The sequence below is a fragment of the Haemaphysalis longicornis genome, unplaced genomic scaffold (genome assembly GCF_048455015.1).
Source record: "Haemaphysalis longicornis isolate Haplotype H1 unplaced genomic scaffold, Haemaphysalis longicornis Haplotype H1 scaffold_58, whole genome shotgun sequence".
Lineage (NCBI taxonomy): Eukaryota > Metazoa > Arthropoda > Arachnida > Ixodida > Ixodidae > Haemaphysalis > Haemaphysalis longicornis.
The window spans coordinates 941,970-957,056 of NW_027526401.1; the positions used below are offsets into that span (position 1 = coordinate 941,970).

Consider the following 15,087-nt stretch of genomic DNA (forward strand, 5'->3'; position numbering starts at 1 on the left):
GGAGTAACGGCAAGACGAAACGCATGCAGTTAGTCTCTTTGCTGCGTCGTTAATCCCCTAATGGCGTCGTCGTTGCCCTTTCGCGCATATGTCTGCGAGCAGTTTTATATTTCCAAAACACAAGCCATTGCAGTCACTGGGTGCTTTAGATGGTGCCACGGGAGAAACTATTGATGTTAGTTACAAGAAAATCGCCTAGGGTTAGTACACTGTAAAAAAAAATGGCCAATTTTACGGAGAAAGCTGCTGGTAAAATGTTGCCGGACACAATTCCGTTATTTAGACAACGGAAAGAATTTTAAGAACGGACATTCCGTAGTACGGAAAGGCCGTAACAAAACACACTCCGTTTTAAAAAGCACGTCTTTCCGTAATTGACAGAACCTTGACTCCGTAATATAATGGGCCCACCGTATTTGGTAGTACAGCAAGACCGTAATAAAACAAGCACTCCGTTTCAGGAAACCTGCCTCCCCGTAATTGATAGAACCGTCACTCCGTAATATAATGGACCCACCGTATTTGGTGGTACAGCACGACCGTAATAAAACAAACACTCCGTTTCAGAAAACCTGCCTCCCCGTAATTGATACAACCTCCACTCCGTAATGTAACAGACCCACCGTGCTGCCCACTATGGCTAGACCGTAATATTACTGGCATTCCGTAGTGCAAAACTAATCTCTCCGTAATATTGATAGATTGGCAATGAGTTTTATTTTTTCAATATGTAGTTCTTGGCATATGCAATAATGAATACAGCTGGTAGTTGTCGAAATGTTTATTTTGGGTGAAATTTACAATATCTATGCAATGTCAAGATTCTGCTGTGTAAGAAATCCAAGAACACCAAGCACTTCTTAGGTGTTGCGAAGGCAGGAGCATTAATAGAGAGTTTTAGCTGTCATGTTGTTGGAGTCTTTCCAAACTTGCTCATGGCAGCCTAAAAAGAAGAAAACAAGATATTAAAGCCCCAGGCATCACTTATTTGAGTCGTGAACACCTGGGAATTCAAAAATATGTGCGAAGGTATGCAGCACTATTTCTCAGAGCCTAACACGTACGAAGTCCACTAATTTTTTCGCAGTTGTAAAGGTGTAATTAGCACATCGCATTTAAATCTAGAATGTGTAGGCCATGTCCGAAGTTAGTGCTGCCAATTTACACAAACTTAAGAAAAAAGCTCATTCCAAAGACAGGTTCTACAAGTTCTCCCTCACACCAATCTCCTTGTCAACTGCTGAATCTGCCTATGACAAATGACTGACAAGTCCACAGGGCCTAATTTTGTGGGCTACCAGCGCATTTATCTGTTGAACGTGTGTGTGAACATAGTCAATACTAACCATGAAGGTCAAGGTCAAGATCAACATTTTGAAGGTCAAGATCAACATTCGAACATCAACACTTTGAAGGCTGGTGTGGCGTGGAAACACACTGCAGTGTGCCATCCTTTGTAGTTGACACAGCAACCATGAGTGGCGCCTAATGATTCAACCGACCTGGATAGTCTACACTCGTTACAGTGGATCCGGCAACAACGAACTTCCAGTTACAACAGACCATTTGAGTTTGTTTGGTGCCCATGCATTTTAAGTGGAGTTCACTTCGCTCATAATGGACCAGGCTACATAGCACACTGTCGGTTACAACAGACTACATTTTTGGGCAAAAAATAGCAGACTTTCAAGGTGCCAGCCCCAATATGCCTTTTGTTAGTTTATTTCAGTGAAAAAACTGTCTAGCAACAATGTCGGCATAGAACTGTCTAACAACAATGCCGGCATAGAATGGGTTGTGGGTGCAGCCAGGCCAAGCCAGTGTCGGAGGACTTTTTTCGTGCAACCAGCGGCAGGGTAGTCCCTTTCACTGTTGGAATAACTACGCATTATTAACGCTGTCGAACATGGCAAAAAGCAGGCCGACATCGCCATAAGTACGGGCCTGTCCAAGCAGATGGCCTGCTTTTCCATCAAGAACAAGGATGCTACCGAAAAACATGACTCCGGTTAGGTTGAAGAACAGTGGCGCAAAGTGGTGCACACAGAGGTTAAACATACCCTCGTCAGTTAAACCCCATAATGCATTAATCAATTCCCAGGGGTGAGACAACTGAATCACATTTGGGAGCAGTTTTTGAAGCAGCGAAATCTCAATTTTGCAGCAGAAGAACCTTGATTTGGACCAGAAGCACAACATTTATTATGTCACCTTAGGAGCCTAAAAAAAAAATCAAATTTTTGGGAAATTAGGGGGGGGGGGGGGGGGGGGGGGAGCAGTGCACTTTCCAATCGGTTCTGAACGTACATAAAACTGAAACCACCTTTCAACAAAGTTTTTTTGTAATAGAGTATCACAAGGTACGAACTGCACTACCTTTTTACAAACCATTTTTAAATTCTATGCATAGATAGCCTGGAGTTCCGTTGAAAATATCGAATTGAAAAACTAAGCAAGCGTAAGGCATTTTTATTATCGTGGGAATGCTGAAATTATTATTTTTGTAATCTCAGACTCGGCTCTCTGCACAAGTGTAGAGCCACGGCAAAAGTTTCACAAAGCGAGGTGACAGACGTCGCACCCCACCAGCTGTTGAATAGAGAGGTGTCGGTTTGGCGTAGTGGCCATGGGTGCAGCCGGACCAGGCCTCCGTCGGTACCGTAAGGCTCCGTGCAGGAGGCTGGTGCGAAACATTTCAATCCCCAAGGTGCACGTTCACAACGATCGTAATTTGAGTAACGTTGGTATGTTTAGCCACCTGACTTTTTGCATTAAATTTCACTTCAGATAGATGAACCATTATTACTAGCGCGCAATAATAGCCCCTCCTGCTATCGGACACTGCTTGAACATTTTCTAGAGAATCTTTGCGCTACAAAAAATTTGAAATGAGCAAAACTCCTTGTATTGCTTGTGGGGCATGCTGAGAACATATCTGCAGATGTGGCTCAGACGGGATACACAGCTTAAAGGGACAGACAACCGATTTTTGTCGAGTATATATTCTCTATGCCAAATGAAAGGGCATCACTTAGAGCACCTTGACGAGAAACGGTTGTGCTAATAACGGCGCAGAACTTCTTAAATCGAAATTTTTAGATCTACGAGCCGTATGTGTCCCTCCCAAAAATAATTCTGGCAACCACGACATAGGGTAGCTCGGCAACATACTTTTGTCTGTATGCGAGATGAAAAACGCTATTTAAAAACTTGTACCCAGCTAAAAAAGTTTGAATCGCAGGCTTTCCTGTTTCTTTATGTCTGTTTTTAATGCAACGGTCTCTTTTGCACGAATGCGCCATCTGTTGGGATAGACGATAGGTAGAATTTGGCTTCACATTGTAAGGGTGGGAAGTTCGATTCTCCCTGGGCGCAACATTTTTTTTTTTAAAGCTGCCATTGCCGTATTTGGAAACTGAAATCAAATATTTTGGCAGAACGAACGCCCCTGACTCAGGCAGAATCGTCAAAGCTCCTTCACTAGGTCTGTTTACTGAACGCTTCCGTTGATTCTGGGCATGGTGGTTCAAGCCACACTGAGAGCACCCCAGTGACGGTGGGCGGCATGTTTAGAAATACATATACAATTTAACCTTGTACAAATACTTGTATTGAAAGGTTTTCAATACTTCAATAAACGTTTCAGCAGTTACAGTAGCTGCTAGGTTTGCAGGTCACGTGACAGGGACACATATCATATTGTAGTGTCAAGTTTCGACACTACGAACCGCCACCCTTTCCATTTCAGGAAGTTTGCTGCCAAATTAAAAGTATTTCCCCCAATTTGTTTAGAAATTGCTTGTGGTTACTGGGCAATATAAAACGCTGGCTTTCATATGAGCTAGACAACATATACGCGACACAAATCAGTTGTCTGTCCCTTTAAGCATGGTGCCCAGGCAGCACTACAAATGAGTGTCCCAAAATGACCTAATGTGCAGGTTTTCTACTTACCACTTCAGAGGATCATTCGGAGGGCCTGCGCTAGCTTCATAACCTTTACATTCACGCTGGTTCGTGACTTGCGCTTTCCGTCACATTTGGTGCCGCTCAGAGGATTTATGTTGAAAAGTTGTCTGTAAGATAAACAAGTGAACAATTTTTATTTCAGCCCTATTCCTATGAATTGCAATGATTCTGAATGCAAAAAAAAAAATGGGCAGGTCGTGTCCTTCTGTGCCTGTAGCATTTAAGAGCTAACATTACAAATACGCTTTTGAAAGCGTCATGGTTTAAACAAAAGTAGCATGCCCAATCTGCTTTTCGTGGATTGGTCATACTCCCCATTCTAGTAAAGAGCAAACACAAAACCATCACCTTGTAGCACATGCTACACAGGCGCATACCCCTTTTAACCACAAATATTTGACAAGTGAAATAATGCTTGCAGCATTATTTCACAAATAAATTTTTATAATAGAGGGGTACGTTTGTAGTGAGGTGGGTGGCTGCGTGGGGCTGAGACATAAATCTGGTTTGTATACTGAGTTCATAGCTGTTGAGGAGTTGAGTTGAGCTGCATGCGTATTTCATACTAATGCTTTTAAATGCGCCTTGTTCTTTGAGCAGAAAAGTAAACCTTGTCCTTCTCGACAGCTATGACCTCAGTATACAAACCAGATTATGTCTCAGCCCCACGCAGCCACCCACCTCACTACAAACGTACCGCTCTTTATTACAATTTATTTGTGCCCTTCATTCGCTGACGTCCCAAAACACAATTCAGCGGGAGAATCAAAATGTTGGCTTAAATTGTTTAATTTCTCAGTGAACAAATCCTTGTTTGCTGCTGGACAAGTGCCAGGGGTACTATAAAACTCCCTCAAATAAAACAAACTCGTATTTTGTCTTCATGGCCCTTTTAACACCTTCCAACACCCTGACCAGACTGCTCCGGTCTGACTGCACACAACTGTCTCCACTTTGCTGCTTCTGGGTGAGCCTCTGACCCTTGAACCAACGCCGCCTGTATAAAACATTGCCTAACGCGTCGCGTGCTTTTCAATGGGCAGGGTAGGGACGCTTAGTTCAGGCACTAATCCACTATGTGGCACGCGCTGGCGGACATCCCGTTTTATGTCACTGCTCGCGAGTCGCGAACACTGCCCCCACTTCTACGACGTGTGTCTGTCAGCTTGCATGTTGGGTTTCAAAAGCCATTTCGCTCACATGTTAGCTGCGATATGGCGCTAATTCTGGGCCGCACTGGGGATCTCGTTCAACACGTCGCTCGCTTCATACTTGCTGTATTTTTCCAAAGATAACTGACAAAGGCGGAACTGAAGTAGTGTAAGAACATATTATTTTTGGGTGGACAAATAGCGAGCAGAAAAACGATATTTTCCGAGGGTACAGCCAATATTTTACTGATATTTTTCTCTCAGGAGGATGTAGGCAAGAAAAATTGCATACACATTTTTTATTCAGGCACTCACTTTTACCATTACTTTCCAAGAATATCACATGCTTGTAAATTTCAGAAGGTTATAGAAAACAAAACGATAAGCAGCTGAGGGCCCGGTCACACTGTCTGGGCACTTCTACAGTACAGTCCTCAATTTTAAAACTGCGTACTGATGCGGAGTGCGAACAGCGGTGACAAAACAACGCCAAAATGCAGAGGGGAGAGAGCGGGGATGCCCCACTCAGAAAATTTCGGGGCCGGTGATCCACGTAGGTAAGCGCGCAAAGCCGGCACCAGCCTGCGGCAGTACAAGTGATTTTGCGCCCGTGGCGCGGTTTTATCAGCAACAGACCAAGACAGACAGTCATGGTGAAAAACAACAAAGCGTAGGAGCGCTGCCTGAGGAACGCTAAACAAACAGCCAACTATTTTGCACAGTTTCCGAGTAGCGGCGCTGGCCGACGGACATGAAAGCACGCAGGAAGGCTACGGAGTGGGAAAGGGTAGGAGAGAGCAGCAGGAGAGTGGCTGTTTGGCCATTTTTCGCTCACGCGTTATGCAATGAATCAATGATTATACAGGCGGCGTTTGCTTGAACACTTAGTGGGTGGTGGCACCGACTCTACCCTAGACTCCGCCACCCACCTTTCCACAAAGCTTCGGGAGAGAGCCTTGGCCAGCTCACCCCTCGAAGATCAGGTACGCTTAATTGGAAGGGGTGTCGATGCAGCCCGAGCTAAAGGCATCCTGGAATGAGGACACCTGTCTAAAGAGTAGGTTAAGCATGATCAAACTCACCTCTGAATGAATTCCAGTGTTGTGGCTACGCTTCCTGGGTACACCATGTTGAATACATAGTAGAGAAGAAATTCCACGCACATCGCTTCCGTGAAGTCCATACCTTCTCCTAACAGCTCTATCTGCTCACACACTACGAAGCATTTCTTCTTAAAGATGCCTCCTGCAATAGTTCATCAGGATATTTATGAGCACAAATGTAAAACAGTATTAGTTTGGTTATTTGATGTTCGAGAAATATTTGCAAGATTCACTAAAGCCATTGTCCGCAATATTGCTATAATATTCAGTGAAGCAGTGGTTTATGCCAAAAATAAGATATCTTCAGAGGTCCCTTATTTCCTACAATAAAATACCAAACTTGGCAAAGTCTCACTAATAAGGGTCGCAACCGGCATAAGCCATTTAATGCTACTATGGGGCAGAGGGTTTTTGTAGTGCACTTGACACTTCACTATACAAAGTCGACCTAGAATGCCAAAACCCACAAAATTGAGGAGCACTACAACATTTCATGGAAACAAGTACATTGAAAAACCTGTTATTGTGCAGTTCATATTAAACCAAGCTGTTATTATGCCTCTTATAGCTTGCATTACCTATAACTGCAATAGCTAGGAGCCTGCAAGTAGACTAAGGAGGACGATGGCACCCACTGCTTTGCTGACTGCTAGTGGCTGACGGGTGGCATCCAGATATATGCCACCTTCAAACAACCACTGCCCTAGCAATGAGGTTTACAATACCCGTGTCAACTAAGCGGTGTCCATGTCTGAATGGTCACCACTGCTTAAAGTGGTGTTGAAAAAAAAAAAAAACATGCCATTGGGCAAATTAGTAGACACATAAATATGATGACAACGTGAAAAGTTGACAAAGACTTCGCAAAGACGCACAAAGTACTGGCTCTCACTTGTTTGTTGTAAAGATGAAACACGTTCATATATATGGCAATATTACGGCGGTGCCCAGGTTGTACAACCCTTAATGCCAACCATTTAATGCAATCTGCCCTATCCTTCGCCACTATTATAAGAGTACTGACATAAAATTTAAAAGCTGAGCCACTATCTTGAATTCTGCAACCAGACGTTTACATGTTAGTGCAGCTTCCAGTAAAGCAAAAAGCTGCACCCAGAGCTCCTTGATATACAGTATAATCTCGATAAATGGAAATCGCTTTAACGGACTTGCCGCTTCAACGGAACAGTAGCCTGTAAGTTGGTTGGTTTCGTGTTCAGATAACATAAAAAAACTCGGCAATCAGAACTAAGATTTCCGCGTCAACGTGTAAACGGAACTAGAAATGGAACTTCTTGTGAAACCCATTGGCATGAGAGTCAGCTTTTTAAGATTCGTTGTTTCATTTCTCGCCTTAAATCTCCCCCTCCCCCCCCCCCCCCACCCTTTTTTTAGTGTTTGTTTCTTCTCTTTTCTGTAAAGCTGTTGGAGGCGTTCCAAAGAACAAATAGTTGCTTGTTTGCACTTACCCATTTGCGTTGTGTGTTTCTTTGTCTCCATCCTTGTATCGTAAGCCTAAGCAGCGCATTAATCTAACCCAAGCGTGATATGAACAACTAACCCAGAGAAGTGCTTTAATCAGTTTGAAAGCATTGATGGTGGTTGTCGAAAGATATTGTGTGATAAACTGCAACACCGTCTGCGACGAGATGTGCACGGGAAGATATGCAACATGGTAGATGATAAAAATAGATTTAAAATGTAGAGGACCAAGCACACTGCCTTGGACGACACCAAATTAATGGGGGCAAAATAAGTAGAGGTATTAGCAGACGTTAACTTGAAGGGGCATTAAATAGGCTTCCGAAGGTAGTGGTTTCAAATACAAAATTGCTAGACAACATGTTCACGACAACGTATACCAAATATAATACCTCTGCGTAAAGCGAATGCTGCACAAAAGTGCAAGAAAGGTCTTCGCTTCTTTCCTTGTTTACCTGTCAATCCTTGTCGCCATTCTCACACACTCTGACGTAACTTTGCGACTCTGACGCAACCTTCATGGCAAAGCTGGTGCTGAACACTACAGCGTTGCTTTTGGCGGGTTTCCTAAAATCTACAGTTAATCAGCGTTCCCAGCTGCGGTGGAAATGCGGGTGCATGGTTCGGCGGTTCCGCCGAACGGCACTACAGCACAGCTATCTTTGGAAAAACAAATGTCGATCGTCGCCATCCGTTACACGAGCTTAGCTGAGTTTGTGGATATAGTGCATTGTTTGCAAAGTATGAATAACACCGAAAAACACGGAGAGTCTCTGCAGGTGGAATCGCCGCTACAAGTGTGAGCGTGGCAAGCATCTGCCTGCACGGTCGACAAGGACCCCGCTGTGCAGTGTATACGCGATATGGCATGAACCGCAGCAGTTAAAACTTGTCCCTGTCCGCCAGAGGGGGACTATTGCTGGAAATCAGTTTACAAATGCATGAAAGGGGGAAATAGTGCAGTGAAAGATTGCGCTGGTAATCGTCATCAGCTCAGCTTCGTAAAGTGGTGACTGAATAACTGCGGCGATGCTAAGCCTTTTCTGCGCAAGTTAGAGGGACCTGCTCGCTGCAACAGCGCCACCTGCAATAAATGCTAGCGAACCGCCAATCGTAGGTGGAAATCTTCAATTACAGTCACCAGCGAACATGTTGTGTTTGGGACCCCCCTATCTGGCCGTCAAACACTCATTTCCCCCATTCTACATCTGACATACCGACGCAACCACGGCAGTGCGAGCGGTCCGCCTGCTTACTGCCCCACTCAGCTCAGCGCAGCCAGCAGTGGGCAGAGCATACACGTCGCCTGCTAAAAAAGTAAAGCGTGACAAGCAGAGTCAATGGCTGTGTGTACCTCGAAACTGTAAGGTCTCTAAGTGGTCTTGTGCATGTCAGTGATGTCATAGCATTCACACCGATTAAGAGGTGCGAGGACAGGGTGAAAGCTCCAGGCCTTATTGCCAACCCTTTTTATTGAACAATAACTTAGCTAATACTTAACACAACACTTTTAAACCATTTTTTGCGGGATGCTGTTCCTTCAGCGCACAGCACGTAAAATCGCTACATTTGGAACCCTGTTTAGGGCCCCTTTAATTCAACAAGGAAGAAAATCCGTGATCCAAATGAGGACATTACGGTGAAGTCTGAGAAGTAGTCTGCGGTGTGTAATGCGATCAAATGCCTTAGAAAAATTGAGATAAACTGCAGGAGTGTGTAAACCTGCGTCAATGGGTGAATGTAGACCCTGAAGAATCCCAGAAAGTTGCGTTTTACGAGAGTAACCCTTGTGAGTTACTTTTAACCCCATGCTGATATTCAAATATGATGATGTAATTTTATAAGTACTTGGTGACTTGAGAGAGAATGAAATGTTCCACAACCTTGCATATGGTGCTTGTTAGGAAAATTGGCCTGTAGTTTAATGGTGAAGCACGGTACCCAGATGGAAAGGTTTGTACTACCTCGGCTATCCACCCATCACTGAGAATAGCGCCTGTCGAGAGACTGAAAATAGCGCCATCAGAATTCTACAGTGTGGATTGTACTTTTCAGTACACTGTAAATAATACCAGTAGGATCTGAAGTAGGTGGAATTTTAAGCTTACCTAAAATAGAAAGTAGTTCCACGTCAGTTTGTATGGTTAGTTCTTCAAGCCTTATAGAAAGATTTTATGATGATGATGGTGTTTAGGTTTTAATGGCGCAAGGCAAACTAAGGGCAAAGAGCGCCAAACAAAAGTCGTGTTATGAGAGCGACATGAAAGTAAAAGTAAAACATTTCAGTAAAAATAAACAAAGTAAGACACAACATAATTAAGATGACTGGTGTAAAGGGCCAGGTTGTCAAGATGCATGATAAGAAATGAGATGTAAAAATTTTACGTCGGTAAGAAACTCGAAAACACGTTTGAGTGAAAACATGGGCTTGTCTCCTAAGAAGAAGTGGAATATGTCGTGTGTATAGTTGTTGGAAGTGTTTGCATTGTGTTATGTCAAGTGCCTTGCATTGAATGAGTATGTGGATTACGGATAGGCCCTCTCCACACCCGCTGCATATGTATAGAAACATTTTAAAAGGATTGCCTGGCTTGATTCCATGCGAATGAACCCTTTAAAACAAAGTTCGGTTTCTCTTCCTGCGCCTCCAGATTCTCTTGAATATCCCCACTAACCAATAACATGCTTAAAATGCACAGCACTGCTTCACGAAAATGTTTCCAATAACCAGAGGCTAGAACACTGCTAACAGGTATACATCATGACAATGGAAGTTTGCACAACGTGCAATAACTAACCTGCAAGTACATAATCGATGGGTGCGCTGAATGGCAGCAGTGCCTGGGGCCGAGGAAATGACGCGCGTTTGAAGGGGTGTGCCGAGTGACTTGGTGCCAGGTGACAGACAAAGGAATGGCTTTTCCTGGTGGCGAAGCATACAGAGCACCAAGGGAAGGCCGGCCGCAGCTTAGGTCCAGCAGGTGGTTGGCCAGGGGAGGCCCTGGCAAAGCCTTGGGAACTGGACTGACAGGCAGCCGACCCAGGACAGCCAGCAGCAGCACCTGAAGGTACACGATCTGTGAGTGCACAGACAGTAGTTGAAATACAAGAGAAGGCCACGCAAAGATCAAATGCTTACATCAAGTGGATTTGTAATCGCTTAAGGACATTCACCATCAAGGCAATAATAAGAACATTCCAGCAACATCCAAAGTGAAATTTAGGTCACATTAACGATGTGTTTATTAGACACGCCAGTAATGCAATTGGGGTATTCATGATATATCCAAAGCTTACCGCTACGCTAATTTGCATTGAACGCATGCTAGCAGCTTATCTGGGTCCATAGCTTTCAATAGGGACTAGTGTGTGCTTGTTGAGGATCCTCTATTGCATTGCCTAGCTTGTCTTTGCAAGTTCGATTCTCCAATATAAATCGAGTTGAGAGTGCGGGCCTACAGTTTCCTTGTTAGTCTCTGTATGGTCTTCAATTTCGGGATATTAGGATGTTGACACCTTGCTTAACTTTCATCACTAATTTACAACAATGCAGATGCCTCTGATATCGAGCCCCACAGTTCCCGCGAGCTGCTCCTACGGAATCAAGTGCCCGCTTTTTCGCATGTACACTACTTCCAGGGCATCTCCTGTCCACGTTACTTCATCGTATACCGCAGGCATTCACGAATGTGTACTGATCACAGCGTTGTGCCGCTCACGCGAAATTTCGACGGGATCTGCAGTCGCGAAGGCAGATTTTGGTAGACACATAACGCAAAAACGCATAGGTTTTAAAGAACCTCGCGTGATGTGATCATGTCAAATAATTAGCAGCCCTCTACTACAGCGCGAGCGTCGTAGTTAAGGTCTAGCTTACGCGTAATTTGATGCTGACTGCCGCGGAAACCGTGGACAGGTAAATCCAGGTCGCCCAGAAAGTACGCAAGTCCCCTAGGATTTAAGAGAAAATGAGATGGGGGTTTAGTGAACCGCTGACCCATAAACACCAGAACCCGTTCCAAACAAGTACAGATTTATAAAACATGCCTACTTACCCTAGCAGGAACGATGTTTCCTACGTAAAATCCTTCTTCACTGTCGTCTTCACTTTGCGAACACCAATACACTTTGTTCGGAAGCAATGCCATCCACTTTTGACGCGCAGTCTTCTGAGGCGGGCGGCGATGATCGTTCTTCCAGTGCCCATGTTTTCAACACATGCGTAGGTTGGAAGGACTGACATCGCGCAATAAAACTTCTATAAGTTTGATTTCAGCTGGAAATCTGCAGATAAAACTGATGCAAACAGCACAGCACAAACGCGGGATTGCGCGGGATCCTCACAAACACACACACACAATGTGAGACATAGTTGCCAGGCTGCAATAGCAGCACCTCTCAGTTTGACGAAAGTCGTGTTAGTGCGAGAATATTGGCAATAATCTTTTCGTTTCTGAAAGCTATAACAAGTTTATATCTTCAAACTGAGGTTTTCATACGCAGAAGTACATAGTAATGAAAAACTCTGACACATTTACATTGATGTTAAAGTAGTTTCGATAGTTTTGACGGCCTTTATTCCGGTCAATTCTCAGCGGTTTCTTTTCCTTTTTTATAGAAAGAGACGGAACAAATCGCCAACGTTGACGTGATTGGAAGCAGGAAACAAGCGCTTTCTCTTGTAAAAAAAAAAGCTATTAAATTCCTCACGGACAAAAAAAAAAAAATCTTCGCCGAGATTCGAACTTGCGACTATCAAAACGCTAGACGAGTATTCTACCACTGCACTATCCTAGCAAGAGGTTTTGGTGGGCTAAGAATATAGTATAATTACCAAAGTGTCAATGGATATTGTTGCTTGCGTCTTGTTTTGACCGTAGTTTAGACATTTCGGCAGTTATAGCGCTTGCTTCTCTCGCACCGATCTTGCTGACAAGGCCAACTACGCTAGTGTTACAAGCGATATAGCCAAAGCTCCCTTATTTGACCCAACAAAGCTATCTCAGATCATTCCCGATCTCTTCCATGCAAGCGAGGGTAGCCACGAATGAAGTGAAATACGCCGCTAGTTTGGTAACGCTTGTTTGTCACGCACCGATCTTGCAGACAAGCCACATCACGCTAATACGACAATTAATGACAGCAAACCTGTTGTGTAAAACGACTGCTGACAGCAGCGAAAACCTCTGAAGTAGTTAGAGTACGTGGGCATAGCTCAAGGCGCAACATGAGAAAGCAACCGAAGCGACGAACGACGCGAAAACCGTGATGGGTACAGCAAACAGGTACAGTGTGCGGTAGCGACGAGCGAAAAGAATATTACAGGCCGCTCCCAGCGGCCCGTGTGAAAATAGAAGATAGAATCCCTGCCTACACGCCCTAAAATACATCTGCACAGCCGATTGAGTTTGTCGCTAAAGAAAAGCAACCAAGGCTGCAGCAATAAACTGCTTGCCTTGGTGTGAGCCAAAGCATGTCTTGACATCGTTGTTTGGTAGGGCGTCTGACTGTTACTTAAAAAAGGAAAAATACAGTGTGGACAGGCAGCTAGGGCACAAATGTGTACGTCTAGCGTCTTGGAGGATACGGCGCAACGTGCTGTTATACAGAAACAAATACTTCACAGTGAACAGTTTGGCTGTACATGGTACGTTTCACTGAAAAAAAAAATGCTGAAGCCCCAGCTTGTTATGTGCTTTTATGGATTAAGCATGTCCCATCAGCAGCTGTTTTCAAATACTCTAATTCCTATTGGAGCATTGTAAAGTTTAAACAGGGATTTCTTCAATGCCCCCTCCCCACTCAAAATCCCCCCATCACCCCATGAGGAGAATTTGGACAATCCCCCAAAAGCGAAATTCTGGATGAACCCTTGTTTGTGCTCAACTTGTGCATCTTCCAGTAAGATCCTTACAAACATTCCCTGAAGGAACAAGGGGTGTCAATTTCACTGAAAATGATAAATGGTGCTTTTTAGTTTTGGTCGGTTGTCAACATATAACGTCCTCAATAAGCACGCACCGGGGTTGCCCCCAAAACCGGTGCAACGCACAGTGCCAGGTGACAATGTGCACCCGGCATGGAGCGTTGATCGAGGACAAACTGAGCAATTCTACCCAAGCACCATCTCTTAAGCTAAGAAAGCAACGCATAAAAATGTTCACAAGTGGCAATACAGCAGCATAATGTGACACAGCGCTACTAGAAAGTGATATTTATTGAAGGGCAATGATTATGTGTACATTAAACCCATATCCGTCACACATGCGCAACAATGCACTTTCACCACTTCAACTAAACAGCTACATACAAGCTGATTCTCATCTTCGTTTAAAGCCATGATACGAGTGCCTGTTTCTGTCCACCCTTCCGCTTGATGGTCTAGGACCGCAGTGACTGTTCATGAAAATTCAATCGAACGAAGCGGATGCAAATCTCCAACTGGCTGGCAATTCATGCAGCCTTCTTTGCAGTACACGAAGTTCATGTCTTCATTTACAATCTCTGGCCGTTGTTGCCTCCGTGCGGAGCCCGTCGCAAGCTATGCCAATAAACTTTTTACTTTTACTCCATCATTGCCCAATGATTTCGTAAGTCATCCTTGTCAGCAACAACATACAGCTCTGTCCACCTTCACACAAGTGCACCGATGCGGCATCACCACCGTCGCTGCAGCAGACGGTGGAGGAAGCCGCTTCTCCAGCGTTGTTCGCAATGTATCTTGTGATTGCACCCCGGAGCCCGTCGACTCCCTCAGTGTGTGGCGGGGCAGCCAAAAACTGCCCGCGACGGTGTGGCCCGGTTTATGGAGGACAGATGGTGCACACCGGCGCAGTTGATCCAGGATGAAGAGGCGCACCGGTGCGCCCCGGTGTGACTGGTGCAGTTTATCGAAGATGCTATTAGTAGAAATCACTGTGTTTTTACGTGTCATATTTAATGTCACCTAATAATGCTGTCAGTTCACTTTGCAACAGGGTTGAAGAGCTGTGTGTTTAGATCGCCCAGTCCAATTTAGGGTTATTGAATGGTTGGCTGAACACAGTCGACCAAATAGTCCGAGTACCAGTTCAACCCTTGGGCAGACATAAAAATGCCTGCTGGTGTGTATGTAGGGGGGATATAGGTAACAGATTGAAGAAGCAGAGGGAGAGGGCATGAATTAAAACCTAACACACACACAATATTGACTAAGAAACAAAAAGATGTCAAAAGCACCGAAATTTTGAAGCAAGGCTAACACGGTGGGCAGTAAGCACAGCAACACTCTCAAATCGTATTGATCCATGATCATATTGATCCAACACTTGATCGTATTGAACCATGACCCATGATGTATCTTTTTGTATCTTTTGCATCTGATGTATCTTTTTTTTGTTCTT

General features: G+C 44.4%; 1 long non-coding RNA gene across 6 annotated transcripts; it reads right to left on the bottom strand.

Annotated features, from left to right (window-relative positions):
* Positions 1-765: 765 nt before the first annotated feature.
* LOC144140986 (uncharacterized) lies at positions 766-12,126 on the bottom strand. Of its 6 annotated transcripts, none has more exons than XR_013316410.1 (6): positions 11,761-12,126; positions 11,583-11,656; positions 10,504-10,767; positions 6,203-6,365; positions 3,955-4,076; positions 766-943 (listed from the first exon to the last, which is right to left on the bottom strand). It is a non-coding gene; the product is annotated as an uncharacterized LOC144140986 (long non-coding RNA). The 6 variants fall into 6 exon arrangements; XR_013316408.1 differs by having other exon boundaries at positions 10,504-10,782; XR_013316409.1 differs by having other exon boundaries at positions 11,583-12,125.
* Between the last annotated feature and the right edge of the window lie 2,961 nt (positions 12,127-15,087).